The sequence below is a fragment of the Oryctolagus cuniculus genome, chromosome 5 (genome assembly GCF_964237555.1).
Source record: "Oryctolagus cuniculus chromosome 5, mOryCun1.1, whole genome shotgun sequence".
Taxonomy (NCBI): Eukaryota; Metazoa; Chordata; class Mammalia; order Lagomorpha; family Leporidae; genus Oryctolagus; species Oryctolagus cuniculus.
In genome coordinates this window covers 63490584-63503289 of record NC_091436.1, presented here as the reverse complement: position 1 = coordinate 63503289, position 12706 = coordinate 63490584, and the positions used below count along the sequence as shown (strand labels likewise).

The window sequence follows — 12706 nt, the reverse complement described above, 5'->3', positions numbered from 1 at the left end:
GGAGCTGGGAATACAATTCAGGTCTCCCATGTAGGTGGCCGGAAGCTATTACTTGAACCATCCTAGCTGCCTCCCAGAGTCTGCATTAGCAGGAAACTGGAGTCAGGAGGCAGAGTGAGGAATCGAACCAAGCACTCCAACAGGGACAGAGGCATCTGAGCTGTGAGTCTAAGAGCCTGCCCCAACAAGGAACATCTTATCACCAAAATAACAGGAAACAGGTGCTTCCGAACAGAGGGCAGTCCTTTAAGGGGAATCGTTTTAGCTTTCTGAAGACTCAAATTATTCTTATTTTCCTCTCGTCATCATGGATGGGTGGGGAGTCGGTGCGGACCGGCACCTGGGATGGAGCTGCTCTTCTACAACACGAAGCCCACGGCTTGGGCAGCTGCCTGGGAGCTGATGGCCTGAAATAATTTCCATTCATTTTCCTAAATATATAGGAAGTGCATTCAGAAAAGAGCTGTGGGCTGTTCTCCCCAGAAAAGAAACTGTGAGGCAGTGGGCATAGCCCTGCTTGCTTTGTGCGGAGCCTGTATGGGCAACCGACCAACCCAAATGCTTCTGTCGCCATCTGAGGAGCCTGTGAGGGTTAGGAGAGCTGAAAACTGCCCCTTGTGGGCGACAGGACAATTGCAAACTTGGGTTCCTTCCATGGTGTGAATTTCCATCCTTCCTGGCCCAGAAACCCTGTGTGTGTTGGTAATTTTCATTCTTGGGTCACAGCCCCTAGGGGAGTAGGAAAAAGGCCCAATAGGAGAGAAACGTGTTCTGTTAGGTTTCTCCAGTCCTGGACTTGCTCCCTGGTTCTGTGAACCTGAGGGCTGCCCTGCTGCAGCCCTGCAGAAGTCATTCCCGGAATCTAGCATCTGCACAGGTACCACAGCAGGTGGCACCTGTCAGAGACCCCCGTGCAAAACCTGGCATGCCCATAAGATAAAGGAGGCCCACTCTGTTAGCAAAACAACCAGGGACAGAAGACTTGACCTTGTGCGATGGCTGAGCTGCTTTTACTAAAACCAATGACCTCAAGGAACTTCCCCCACCTGCTGTTTTTATTTTCCAGTATTTGGAAGAGCTACGGAGAACCAAAGGGATGAAGGCTGAAGCCGTCACCAACTCTTCCAGAAGCTCTTTCTGCTGACTTGAAATGATTTCCATACGTTTCCCTAAATATATGGGAGCTAGTTGCCCATTTGCCTTCTGGTTTCAGGATTCAGGTCTCAAGATGGAAACCTAAGTTTTTCTTATAAGAAAAAGAAACAAAGGAAAACTTTTGAAGTTCATTTTCTAATGCCCGAAAGGCTCGCGGGGAACCAGTTGAATATCCTTTCTTCTCCGGTAGTCTCCCCAGGAGCTTGGAGAAGGAGCTCTCCCTAGGGTTTGGGTTGGTTTGTGTGATTGTGGTTGTATCGGGGGATGTATTCTCCACTCCCACCCTCTCTAAATCATTAGTAGTTTTTTTTTTTTTTTTTTTTTTTTTTTTGACAGGTAGAGTTATAGACAGTGAGAGAGAGAGAGAGAGAGGTCTTCCTTCTGTTGGTTCACGGCCGGCGCGCTGTGCCAATCCGAAGCCAGGAGCCAGGTGCTTCCTCCTGGTCTCCGATGCGGGTGCAGGGACCCAAGCACTTGGGCCATCCTCCTCTGCCTTCTCGGGCCACAGCAGAGAGCTGGATTGGAAGAGGAGCAGCCAGCCGGGACTAGAACCGGTGCTGATATGGGATGCCAGCGCCGCAGGCGGAGGATTAACCAAGTGAGCCACGGCGCCAGCCCAATTAGTAGTTCTTAAAAGGGTCACCGGGCTTAAATTTTGCCCGATTTGCCTCCTGGTAGCCAAACTTGACATCGGCACCGTTTAAGAGCGGGAAACTCTGCAGGAGCGCCCCGGCTCTGCATTCTGAGCGCCTGTAATGAGGCTGTCTTTGGGAACAGTCGTCCGTGTCCTTTACCCTGGGCTGCTCGAGTTGTTAGTGTCAATGTCTGCGGAACTACTCTGCTTCTGCTGAAATCCAGGGCGGGTGAGTCTTGGAGAATGGCTGAGGCCCGTCCAGTTTGAAACAGTCACTGTCCGAAACATGAATCCAGAGGCAAGGTTTAATAATGTATGTTTATGGGGCTGGTGCTGTGGCATAGCAGGTAAAGCTGCTGCCTGTAGTGCCAGCATCCCATATAGGTGCTGATTTGAGTCCCAGCTGCTCCACTTCTGATCCAGCTCTCTGCTACGGCCTGGGAAAGCAGTAGAAGATGGCCCAAGTCCTTGGGCCCCTGCAGCTGTGTGGGAGACAGGGAAGAAGCTCCTGGCTCCTGGCTCCAGATTGGCACAGCTCCGACTGTTGTGGCCAATTGAGGAGTGAACCAGCAGGTGGAAGACCTCTCTCTCTCTCTCTCGCTCTCGTTCTCTGCCTCTCCTTCTCTCTCTGTGTAACTCTGACTTTCAAATAAATAAATAAATCTTTTTAAAAAAATGTGTAGTTTAGCCGCGATCCTCACGTTTGCTCACCGAACAGCTTTCCTCATCTGCTGTCATTTGCTTTCTCCGCTTGTAAAGATGCACACGACAGCATGCATGGTGTGCTGTGTGGAACACGGAGCTTGTCTGTCTCATGCCTCACTGAGAGCAACTGATTTCTCTTGCTGTCCTTGCTGAGTGGCCAGCCTTTGATGGTGTTTTGCCATGATGTTCTGCCCATGCACCTTGCCCCAGCCAGGCAGCACTGCGCAGAAGGAGATGGTGGGGCCATACCTTGAACCCAGGTCTGCGCCCGCTTTCCTTTGGGATCTTCACTGCTGGTAAAGAACCCGCTGAGGCAGAGTAGATGTTACGCCCTGCCATCTTCGGAGGAGTGGAGTGAAGGGGCGGCCGTTGGGTGATAGCATTCAATTCTAAAGGTGAGTGGGACCTCCCGGTGACAATGAGAGGCTTCTCTCAAAAGCTGCAGAGGGAATGGGGAAAGGCCAGGGGGCGGCCCTTGCAGCCTGGTCTGGCCAGTGCTGCAGGGACTTATGGAATGAGTGCTTCGACCAGGAAGGAAGACAGAAAGTAGGGAAAGTACTTAAAAACCTAATGGAGAAATCCTGGGCATCCTTTATAGATTTAATTTCCTTAAATCTCTGCATATAAGTGTTCTATGAATAATCTTGGTTGTTCTTACAAATGCCACATATAGTATAAATTTATTTCTTGAATGCACTGTTACACATTTCAAATGAATGGACAAACTGTTGAGAATGTTGATTTCCCCTGTTTTTTTGTGAGCTTAAGAAAAATACCTTGTCTTATTGATCCTAAGGTATGTATTTTTTCACACTTTAACGTCTCTGAAACCAGGCTGTACCTACAGTACTTTAAGAATGTCTGAATTCCATGGGGAGAGTTTATTTTCTTACTAGTGCATAGCAGTGATTTTATATAGAATGAAAGGCATTTTAGAATCAATGAATTAGGGGCCAGCTCTGTGACACAGCATATTAAAGTCACAGTCTGCAGCACCACCATCCCATTTGGGCGCCAGTTCAAGTCCCAGCTGCTCAACTTCCGATCCAGCTTTCTGCTATAGCCTGGGAAAGCAGCAGAGGATGGCCCAAGTGCTTGGGCCCTTGCATCCGCATGGGAGACCTGGCTGGCTTTAGATTGGCACAGCTCTGGCCTTTGTGGACATCTAGGGAGTGAACCAGCAGATGGAAGACCTCTCTCTCTCTCTCTCTCTCTCTCTCTCTCTCTCTGTCTCTACCTCTCTCTGTAACTCTGTTTTGCAAGTAAATAAAACAAATCTTTTAAAAAAAAAAATCAATGAATTCTGATCAGTGAGCATGAACTAAAAAAAAAAATCATTCTATTTCTCGATTTAGTGTCTACACTGCATGGTGCCAACAAATACCCAAGATACTCGCTTTCCCCAAAAAAGAATTCCCAAAACATTGAAAAACCACCAAAAATTTATTCAACAAGATTTGTGCTGTGTGCAAGCTGGTGTGAGTTTCATTTTTGACCTCCCAGTATCCAGCTTCTACGTCTGCTTTGTCGGCTTATTTTTACAGATTTCGGAAACACGCATCTTTCTGGTCTAGGATGTGGTTCTTTACCTGTCTACTTTGTCTTTAGCGAAGAGGTCAGCCACACATCCACTACCCTCAAGATCAAAATCAGCAATAAACAGCCCACGCCCCGGGAAGGCACTGGCTGTCCTCCTGCTCTTTCAAGAATGAGCCTCCTGTCCCGGAAGGTGAATCCCTTTACTGGGGAGCTGTGATCCCGGTGGAGACACCGCCTCACCCGGCTTTACTTGTTAATGAGCTCTGTAGAGTAAAGGGAGTGCAATCGGTAAGTATCCCGGCAATGTCTACCATTCGGATCCATTGAACTTCCCCCAAATTTCTCAAGATGTTAGAAAAAATCCCTAGAAAAAAAAAGCCATTTTAAACTGTCTTTTCTAGATGTTTTTAAAAATTTCTTTGAAAGACAGAGTTGCAGAGAGAGAGAGAGAGAGAGATCTTCCATCTGCTGGTTGATTTCCCAAGTGGCCACAACAGCCAGGACCGTGTGGGGCCAAAGCCAGGACTCAGGAGCTTCTTCCAGGTCTCCTAGGTGGGTGCAGGGGCCCAAGCACTTGAGGCATCTTCTGCTGCTTTCCCAGGCCACAGCAGAGAGATGGATTGGAAGAAGAGCAGCTGGGACTGGAACTGATGCCCATATGGGATGCCGGCACTGCAGATGGCGACTTAGCCTACTACGCCACAGAGGCAGCCCTGGAGAAGGAGTCCGCTTAACCAAGGGGGATTCCTTGTATGTCTCCTTGGACTAATTTTAAAGCATTGGGGGGTGGAGGAGGGGAAGGACAATAAAAATTTTTTTTTCGATAATAGACCCTGACACCTGAGAAAAGATGTTGCAAAAGGGCAAGTGGCCCCAAATCTGCCTTTCTAAAACCAAGACGAACAAAACCAGGAAAAGAGCAAAGGTAGATATGAAGATAAAGGAAGGGTCTCGACCTGGGAGCAGAGTGGTACCAACACAGAGGGAATATTTTTAGGGAGGAGCAGTTAGGGACGGTAGATGATGTAGAAAGAATCGTGAAAAATGAATAGAAAATGAGAGTATCCAAGTGTATACCAGGGTGCCTCAAATAGAAATTCATGGAAAAAATGGAATTCAAAGATAAGTTTATTCTGGTGGAAGGAATTTTGAAATCCATGCAGTTTCCATGAACTTTTTGAAGTCCTCTTGTGGTAAGATGCAGAACAAACAGGCTCTCAGTGTCTTAAGAAAATTTAAGAATGAACGATAAATTCATTCAATTAAAGGCAAAGGAAAAAACATCTATAAGCATTTAAACAGAACAAATGGGTCATTCACAGTAGGGAAAATAAACAGATGAACTCTCTCCAGTGCAGTTAGCCAGAGAAGATAGCATCAGTATACTGGCTGATTTTTTAGTTAATTGTAGTTGTCACATTTCTACCCACCACAGGGCCTTTGCACATATAGTTTTGTTTGCTTGGAATGCTTTGTTCCTCCTATGATTTACTCTTTTTTATTTATTTATTTATTTATTTATTTGACAGACAGAGTGGACAGTGAGAGAGAGAGACAGAGAGAAAGGTCTTCCTTTTTTTGCCGTTGGTTCACCCTCCAATGGCCACCGCAGCCAGTAGCTGCGGCTGGCACATCGTGCTGATCCGAAGCCAGGAGCCAGGTGCTTCTCCTGGTCTCCCATGGGGTGCAGGGCCCAAGCACTTGGGCCATCCTCCACTGCACTCCCTGGCCACAGCAGAGAGCTGGCCTGGAAGAGGGGCAACCAGGACCGAATCCAGCGCCCCGACCGGGACTAGAACCCCTTGTGCCGGTGCCACAAGGCGAAGGATTAGCCTAGTGAGCCGCGGCACCGCCCCTTGATTTACTCTTTTCGGTCGCCATCAGTTAGCTCAGGGAAGCTGGCCCTGATCACTCATTAGGATTTCCTCACTTGGAGTGCGTCAGCTGTGACAGAAAGCCCCGCACGGTGCCACACACCACGTGTATTGCACACAGCGAGGAAACCCACGGGAACCTGAGGTTTCCGCAGCCTGCTGCACCCTGTGTTCTCCCGGCACCCACGACCCTGCACCCGGCCACCTTGTTTGCTTGCAGAGGAGAGAAATCTCGGACCCTTCACTGCTGTTCAGAAAGATTTAACAAGTGGAAGATCTCAAAGGAAGAAAGGAAGATTTGAAAAAATTCTACTTATGGGGCCGGCACAGTGGCGTAGAAGGTTAAGCCTCTGCTACAGCACCGGCATCCCATATGGGCGCTGGTTCGTGTCCCGGCTGCTCCACTTCTGATCCGGTTCCCTGCTGGTGACCTGGGAAAGCGGTGGAAGATGGCCCAAGTGCTTGGATCCCTGCCACCCACATGGGAGACGCAGATGAAGCTCCTGGCTCTTGGTTTTGGCCTGGTGCAGCCCTGCCCATTGCTGTCATCTGGGGAGTGAACCAGCACATGGAAGACCTGTGTGTGTGTGTGTGTGTGTGTGTGTGTATGTGTCTAATTCTGACTTTCAAAATAAATAAATTTTCCTTTAACAAAGAAAATTTTAGGTGTATTTCAACACAATATTCTAGAGATATCAGAGACCTAAATAAACATTTTTTTAAAAAAAAAAACTTTACAATGTATTGAAGACAATAGAAGCGCACCTTTTTCTGCTGTCTGGATGGGGTGGGCTTTCTAAGTGGGACAGAAGACTCGGGAGGAGAACTTGAAAGGCTGCAGACGTGACTACGTGAATCTCCACGCCTTCCTGTGGCGCCAGGAAAGACAGTGAGTGAAGACGGAGGTCAGCCAAGGAAGCCAGCTGCTCCTTGGGGACCAGCAAAAGGTTAGCACCAAGTCAAATGGTTAAAATAAAAGTGGAAACTCCTCCTCCTCAATTAAAAAAAAAAATGGCCAAAGGACAGAGACCATGGAAAGAAAGGAAGAGAGGAGGAAGGAAGTGAGGAGAAGAAGGGGAAAAATGACCAATTATCATAAGGAAAGATTCTGAACTTTCCTGCCAGTGCCCTCAGAAAAGTATGGATGATTAGAGGGAGAAACGTGAGAAGCCCTGACCAGACCCTACACTGGGGGCTGAGAGTGCCGAAATGCGCAGAGAGACACACTGGCTAGCTTTCTGAAGGACAATTTGAAAACCTCTTAAAAATTGAACACATGCACACACTTTCCCATTCAGCTCTATTGCTCCTAGGGCTTATGGTAAAAAAAAAAAAAAAAATCTGAAAAAGCACAAAGATATGGGGCCAAGGGCATTCTTTGCAGTGTTACCATGATATTGAAATATCCCTCCAAACAGCCCTGGTTTAATATATTATTTTACATATTAGATTATTTTGTAATTTTAATCTAAAATTTAATTTTAATTTATATATTAGATTACTTTGTAATTTTAAGTGTGCGTGTATGCATCTGGACGTATGCATACCCATGTGGAGACTGTGAAACAGCATAAATAGTGTGTCTCATCATGTATTTTTATTTTTCCCCACATATTTTTTTCTTTCTTCCTCATACCATTTGGCATCAGTTAGACATTTTAAAATCAGAGGTAGAAAAAGAACACGAACAAGAAGTAAACAGTGAGTGGCCAGTTCTTATCCCCCAAGGGTGTCTGTGGAAAATCTTCGCTCCCGTAGACGCCTCTTGTTTTCCTGGGTAATGGTTTCCACTCCTGGGCTGCTGTATTTCCCTGGCCAGGGCTCTAACAGCCCGAACCAAAACAACAGAAAGGCAAAGAGAGGTGTCATCCCCTAAAATAGCACAGAAGGTTTTTTTGAGCTGAGTGGTAGTCTGTGAACATGGTGGACATGGGCTCCTCCTGGGCCACTCACTGTCTTTTTTTTTTTTTTTTTTTTAGATTTATTTATGATTTATATGAGAGACAGAGTTACAGACAGAGAGAAGGCAAGAGAGAAAGAGAGAGTGAGATCTTCCAACCGCTGATTCACTCTCCAAATGGCTGCAATGGACAGAGCTGGAGGATCTGAAGCCAGGAGCTAGGAGCTTCTTCTGGGTCTCCCATGTGGGTGCAGGGGCCCAAGCATGTGGGCCATCTTCTACTGCTTTCCCAGGCACATTAGCAGGGAGCTGGATCAGAAGCAGAGCAGCCGGGACTTGAACCAGGGCCCATATAGGAGGCCGGTGCTGCAGGTGGCAGCTTCTCTTGCTACGCCACAGCACCAGCCCCTGCCCTCACCCTCCTTAACACCAGCTACCTTGATGCCCTGGGTGACTTCCGCTCTCCTAAAGGTTTCCTCCATCTCCAAAGACCTCGAAAGGCCTCAAAGGCAGTCCCGAGACATCCCATCCACAGCCATGATTTGATACAACCAAATACACAATTCCCTGGAGAACCCTAAAAATCCTGGAGGTACATATGACACCTCTGAATCACCCCGCTGTGGATGGCAGGGAACACAGGCAGCCTTGGGGCAGGTCAGGCTGGAGAGCCAGGTCTTGGAGCAAAGAGCTCCAGTAAACATCACAGCATGCTGTCCCCAGAGTGCCCAGTCGTCCTGTCTCTACGTTTCCAAGTTGTAACCTTTAAGGGGTTGTCAGCTGCTGCCTTGGTGGCCTAAGTCTGCTGCTTATCAAACCCAGGCTTGGCTAGAAATAGTGCAACGTCTCAGCTTCGGGTTTGGGGCTGATTTCCTGTCAGCCTTGCAGATCTAAAGCAAGCTCCTGAGGAATGGTGCTTCCTAAGATAAAGGTCAAGGAATGGTGTGCTTTGGGGCAGGCGCTGTGGCACAGCAGATAAAACTGCCCCCTGCAGCGCCAGCATCCCATATGGTTGCCAGTTCAAGACCCGGTTGCTCTACTTACGACCCAGCTTCTTGCTAATGATCCTGGGAAGGCAGTGGAAGATGGCCCAAGTGCTTGGGCCCCTGCACCTGCATGAGAGACCTGGAAGAAGCTCCTGGCTCCAGGTTTCTGGCTTCAGCCTGGCCCAGCCCTGACCATTGCAGTCATTTGGAGATTGAAACAGTGGATGGAAGATTCTCTCTCTCTCTCTCTCTCTCTCTCTCTCTCTCTCTGTAACTCTTTCAAATAAATAAATAATATACTTGGAAAAACTAAAGAAATGGGGACCTTCAAAGCATGCACCCATCTCATGGGGCCACTGTGTCCTCCTGGAGTTATCATGAGGCATTTACTCATACATCCACTCATTCATTCGCTCAGTCAGTTACTGGTTCACCCAAAGAATATCTGTTGACATAGATGGCATAACAGAAGTTTTCTATGAAATGCCATGAAAACTCCACGGCAGAGAGAACTCAGCTCCTTTGGCAGGAACAGGAGGCGAGGGGACTGGAAATGTACAAGAGGGTGACATCCGAGCCAGGGTTTTCCCCTGCAGAGCAGAGCGAGCTAAATGCCTGGCGCGGGTAGTAGCGCAGGTGGGAGCAGGGCTGCGTGGCAGTGTGTGAAGGAGCCGGCCGGCCTGGCTGGGAGCAGGCCCCGAGACTTTCCGGTGTCCCTACAAGCACCGAGGGCAGGGAGTCACAAGGCGCTCTGGTCTCCACTGGCCCCTAAATGATTTCCTTCTAGTAACAGCATGGAATGGGTGACTGACTTCACTATAATGTTCTTTCTCTTTGCCATTTCCAAAACACATCCAGAATCCTACTTTCTCCTGTTCTGACGCACCACATTGGGCTCATGGTGAGCCAATGTTTGGTGCCATTCTCCTGCCAGCAGCGTCACACGTACCCTAACCCTCTGGCTCTGTGGGCGATTAGGGCTGAATGCGAGGTGGTGCCCAGTGATGAAGTTGCACCTTGGCATCTGTCTAAACTGGCCTCAGCATTGTGGTGTAGCCAATTAAGCCACCTCTTGCAATACTGGCATCCCATAAGAGCACTGGTTAAAGTCCCAGCTGCTCCACTTCTAATCCAACTCCCTGCTAATGCACCTGGGAAAACATCAGAGGCTGGTCCAAATGCTTGGGCCCCTGACACCCACGTGGAGACCCAGAAGAAGCACCTGGCTCCTTGCTTCAGCCTGGCCCAGGCCTGGCCTTTGCTTCCATTTGGAGAATAAACCAGTGGTTGGAAGAACTCTGTCTCACCTCTCTCTCTGTAACTGCATTTCAAATAAATAAATCAATCTTTAAAAAAATAATAAAATAAAAGTCAATGATTCTCCAAGGTGTCCCAAGCCTTCCTGCCTCAAAACCTCTCCTCCACCACACATTGATCTCTTAGCTTCTTTACCACCTGTCCATCAGGTCCTAATTAAATGAAGATTCATATTGTTTTCTCATTGTTTCGTGCGCAGAAATGGTTTCTCTGCATTCCTGGGGGCCAGAGGCCATGTTTCACGTCGCTGTGCTCATCACAGAACCTTAGTACAATACTGCACCCATACAATGCACCTGGCACCTGTGCCCATGGTGACACTATTCACCCTGGAGTCCAGCCATCTCCCCACCGCTGACCTCAGAGACATGCCTTGATATTCTTAGATTTTGGATAGACATGGATTCAATACATTTGGCTAGAAGTCTATACAATATAATAGAATGCTTTCACCACCAGCAGTATGTTCAGACCATAAGAACAGTCAGGAGAGCAGTATAATGTCAACCTCGGGAAATGAATTCCTTCCATGCACAGTTTCCTCCAAGTCTGACACTAAAATTTGATCAACGCAAGCCAAAGCCAGCAGTCACATATGCTCTCATTTACTATCCTACACTGCAAATAAACCCAGGACACAACTGATTCTGTATTTGGGGAACAGAGAAGGGTCAGGATTAGCTTACAACATCACATTATTATCAGAACAAGGCTGGACACTCTTTAGAACTCTGTTTCTCCCTGGTTATTATGTGAGATATTTGGAGTTCACCAGATTTAACTCTTGGCCAATTCTTGGTCATCTGGGACAAAGGCCATGTGCTTGCCATCTCTTCTGAGTCTTCTGGGTCTCCTGGGTGACCTTGTCCTGTTTTCTGCCACCTTCCCTCTCCCTCAAGCCTAGGGTGGTTGCAAGTGCAGGGACTATAGCACAGGGCCCCGTCTCCTGTTTGTTTCTCCCATCCTCCTGCACAAAATATCCAAACGCCTTAAATACTTGAAAGATTTCCTACGTGGACCCCAAGAGGCACGCATGAAAAGAATAGCATCTGCCTTCTCCTTAGACAGGTGAGTTAGTGAATGGGAGACCTTGGAAGAAAGGCTCTTTGGGAGAATTGCCCATCTTCCCTGATATTTCTAGGGATCGTGTCTGTGGCCCCACCTGGAGACAGGTTTACAGGCAAACCCATGGGTGATGAGAAGGAACTTGAAGGAGAGAGAATATGGCTCTCTGCTATTGATGTAATCAACTGAACCATGGGAGAAAAAGAATGAGAGGGAATAATATTTGAGATAGATGATTAAATTTACATGGCGGCATGTATGATGTGCTATCATATGGTAGGTGAGGAAGAAACACATAAATATATATATTTATATATATGAATGCCTAGATGTTTACCATGCATAAAACATCTCTGAAAGTGTTTTAAAGATGGTGGCAATTGTCTCCTGCTAGGGTGGGAAGGGGAACTGGGGATTCAAGGGCTGAGAGATGAAAGAACTCTCTGCACATTGTTTTCTACCTTCTGAATTTTATATGTACTCAAAAAAACATAATAAATTTAATGGAAACAAGTGAGCAGATGCGATGTCCACAGCCATGGGCCAGCCAGGACTGGCTGCACTAGTGTGTGGGAGATGGGCTGGGGCAGGTGCTCTGGGCCCCCCACAGCCTGTCAATCTCAAGCTTGTATGTGGGTGCCACAGCCATCACACCCTGCACGAGGTGCAGCTGTGCTGACTCAGATGCTAATGACCCCAGGGTCTGGCTGGCTGTACCGTAACCACTTCAGTCTACGGCACGTGAGACTCAGTACTGGTGCTGGTGAAATGACCTTGGACACGAGAAAGCCAGGCTCCAGAGCTGACTCTGCCCCTAACTGGCTAGGAGGTGGAGACAGTGACCCCACTATTCCAGGCTTCAGCCCCTGCCTGTGCAGGTTTGGATCCCATGACCGATCAGACCAATAGAGAGACAACACACTTCTGATTTTTATTTCACTTTTTTTTTTTTTTTTTTTGACAGGCAGAGTTAGACAGTGAGAGGGAGAGACAGAGAGAAAGGTCTTCCTTCCGTTGGTTCACTCCCCTAATGGCCGCCACGACAGGCGCTGCGCCAATCCGAAGCCAGGAGCCAGGTGCTTCTCCTGGTCTCCCATGCGGGTGCAGGGCCCAAGGACCTGGGCCATCCTCCTCTGCACTCCCGGGCCATAGCAGAGAGCTGGCCTGGAAGAGGGGCAACCGGGACAGAACCGGCACCCCAACCGGGACTAGAACCTGGTGTGCTGGCGCCACAGGCAGAGAATTAGCCTAGTGAGCAGCCTATTTCACTTTTTAAATAAACCTTTTTCAGACCCGATTTCTCATGTACACAACAAAAGCAAAAAAGGGCTCCACTCCACCATGTCTCCCACAGAACAACACTGAAGCAAAGGAGTGGCTGAGGAGTGGTTTCCTGCGGCAGCTCTGCATATCCACGGCTGGCAGCTGTGTGCTAGGACAGGGCAGGCAGAAGGTTCCCCTCTCCTAGCACCCAGGAGCTCACAAGACCCTGCCTAGCCACAGCCTCCCAGGCAGAGAGGGAGGCGAGAGG

At 48.2% G+C, this 12706-nt stretch overlaps 1 pseudogene; it reads right to left on the bottom strand.

Annotated features, from left to right (window-relative positions):
* Positions 1 to 8289, bottom strand: part of LOC138849862 (sex comb on midleg-like protein 4) — a 31590-nt pseudogene extending 23301 nt beyond the window's left edge.
* Between the last annotated feature and the right edge of the window lie 4417 nt (positions 8290 to 12706).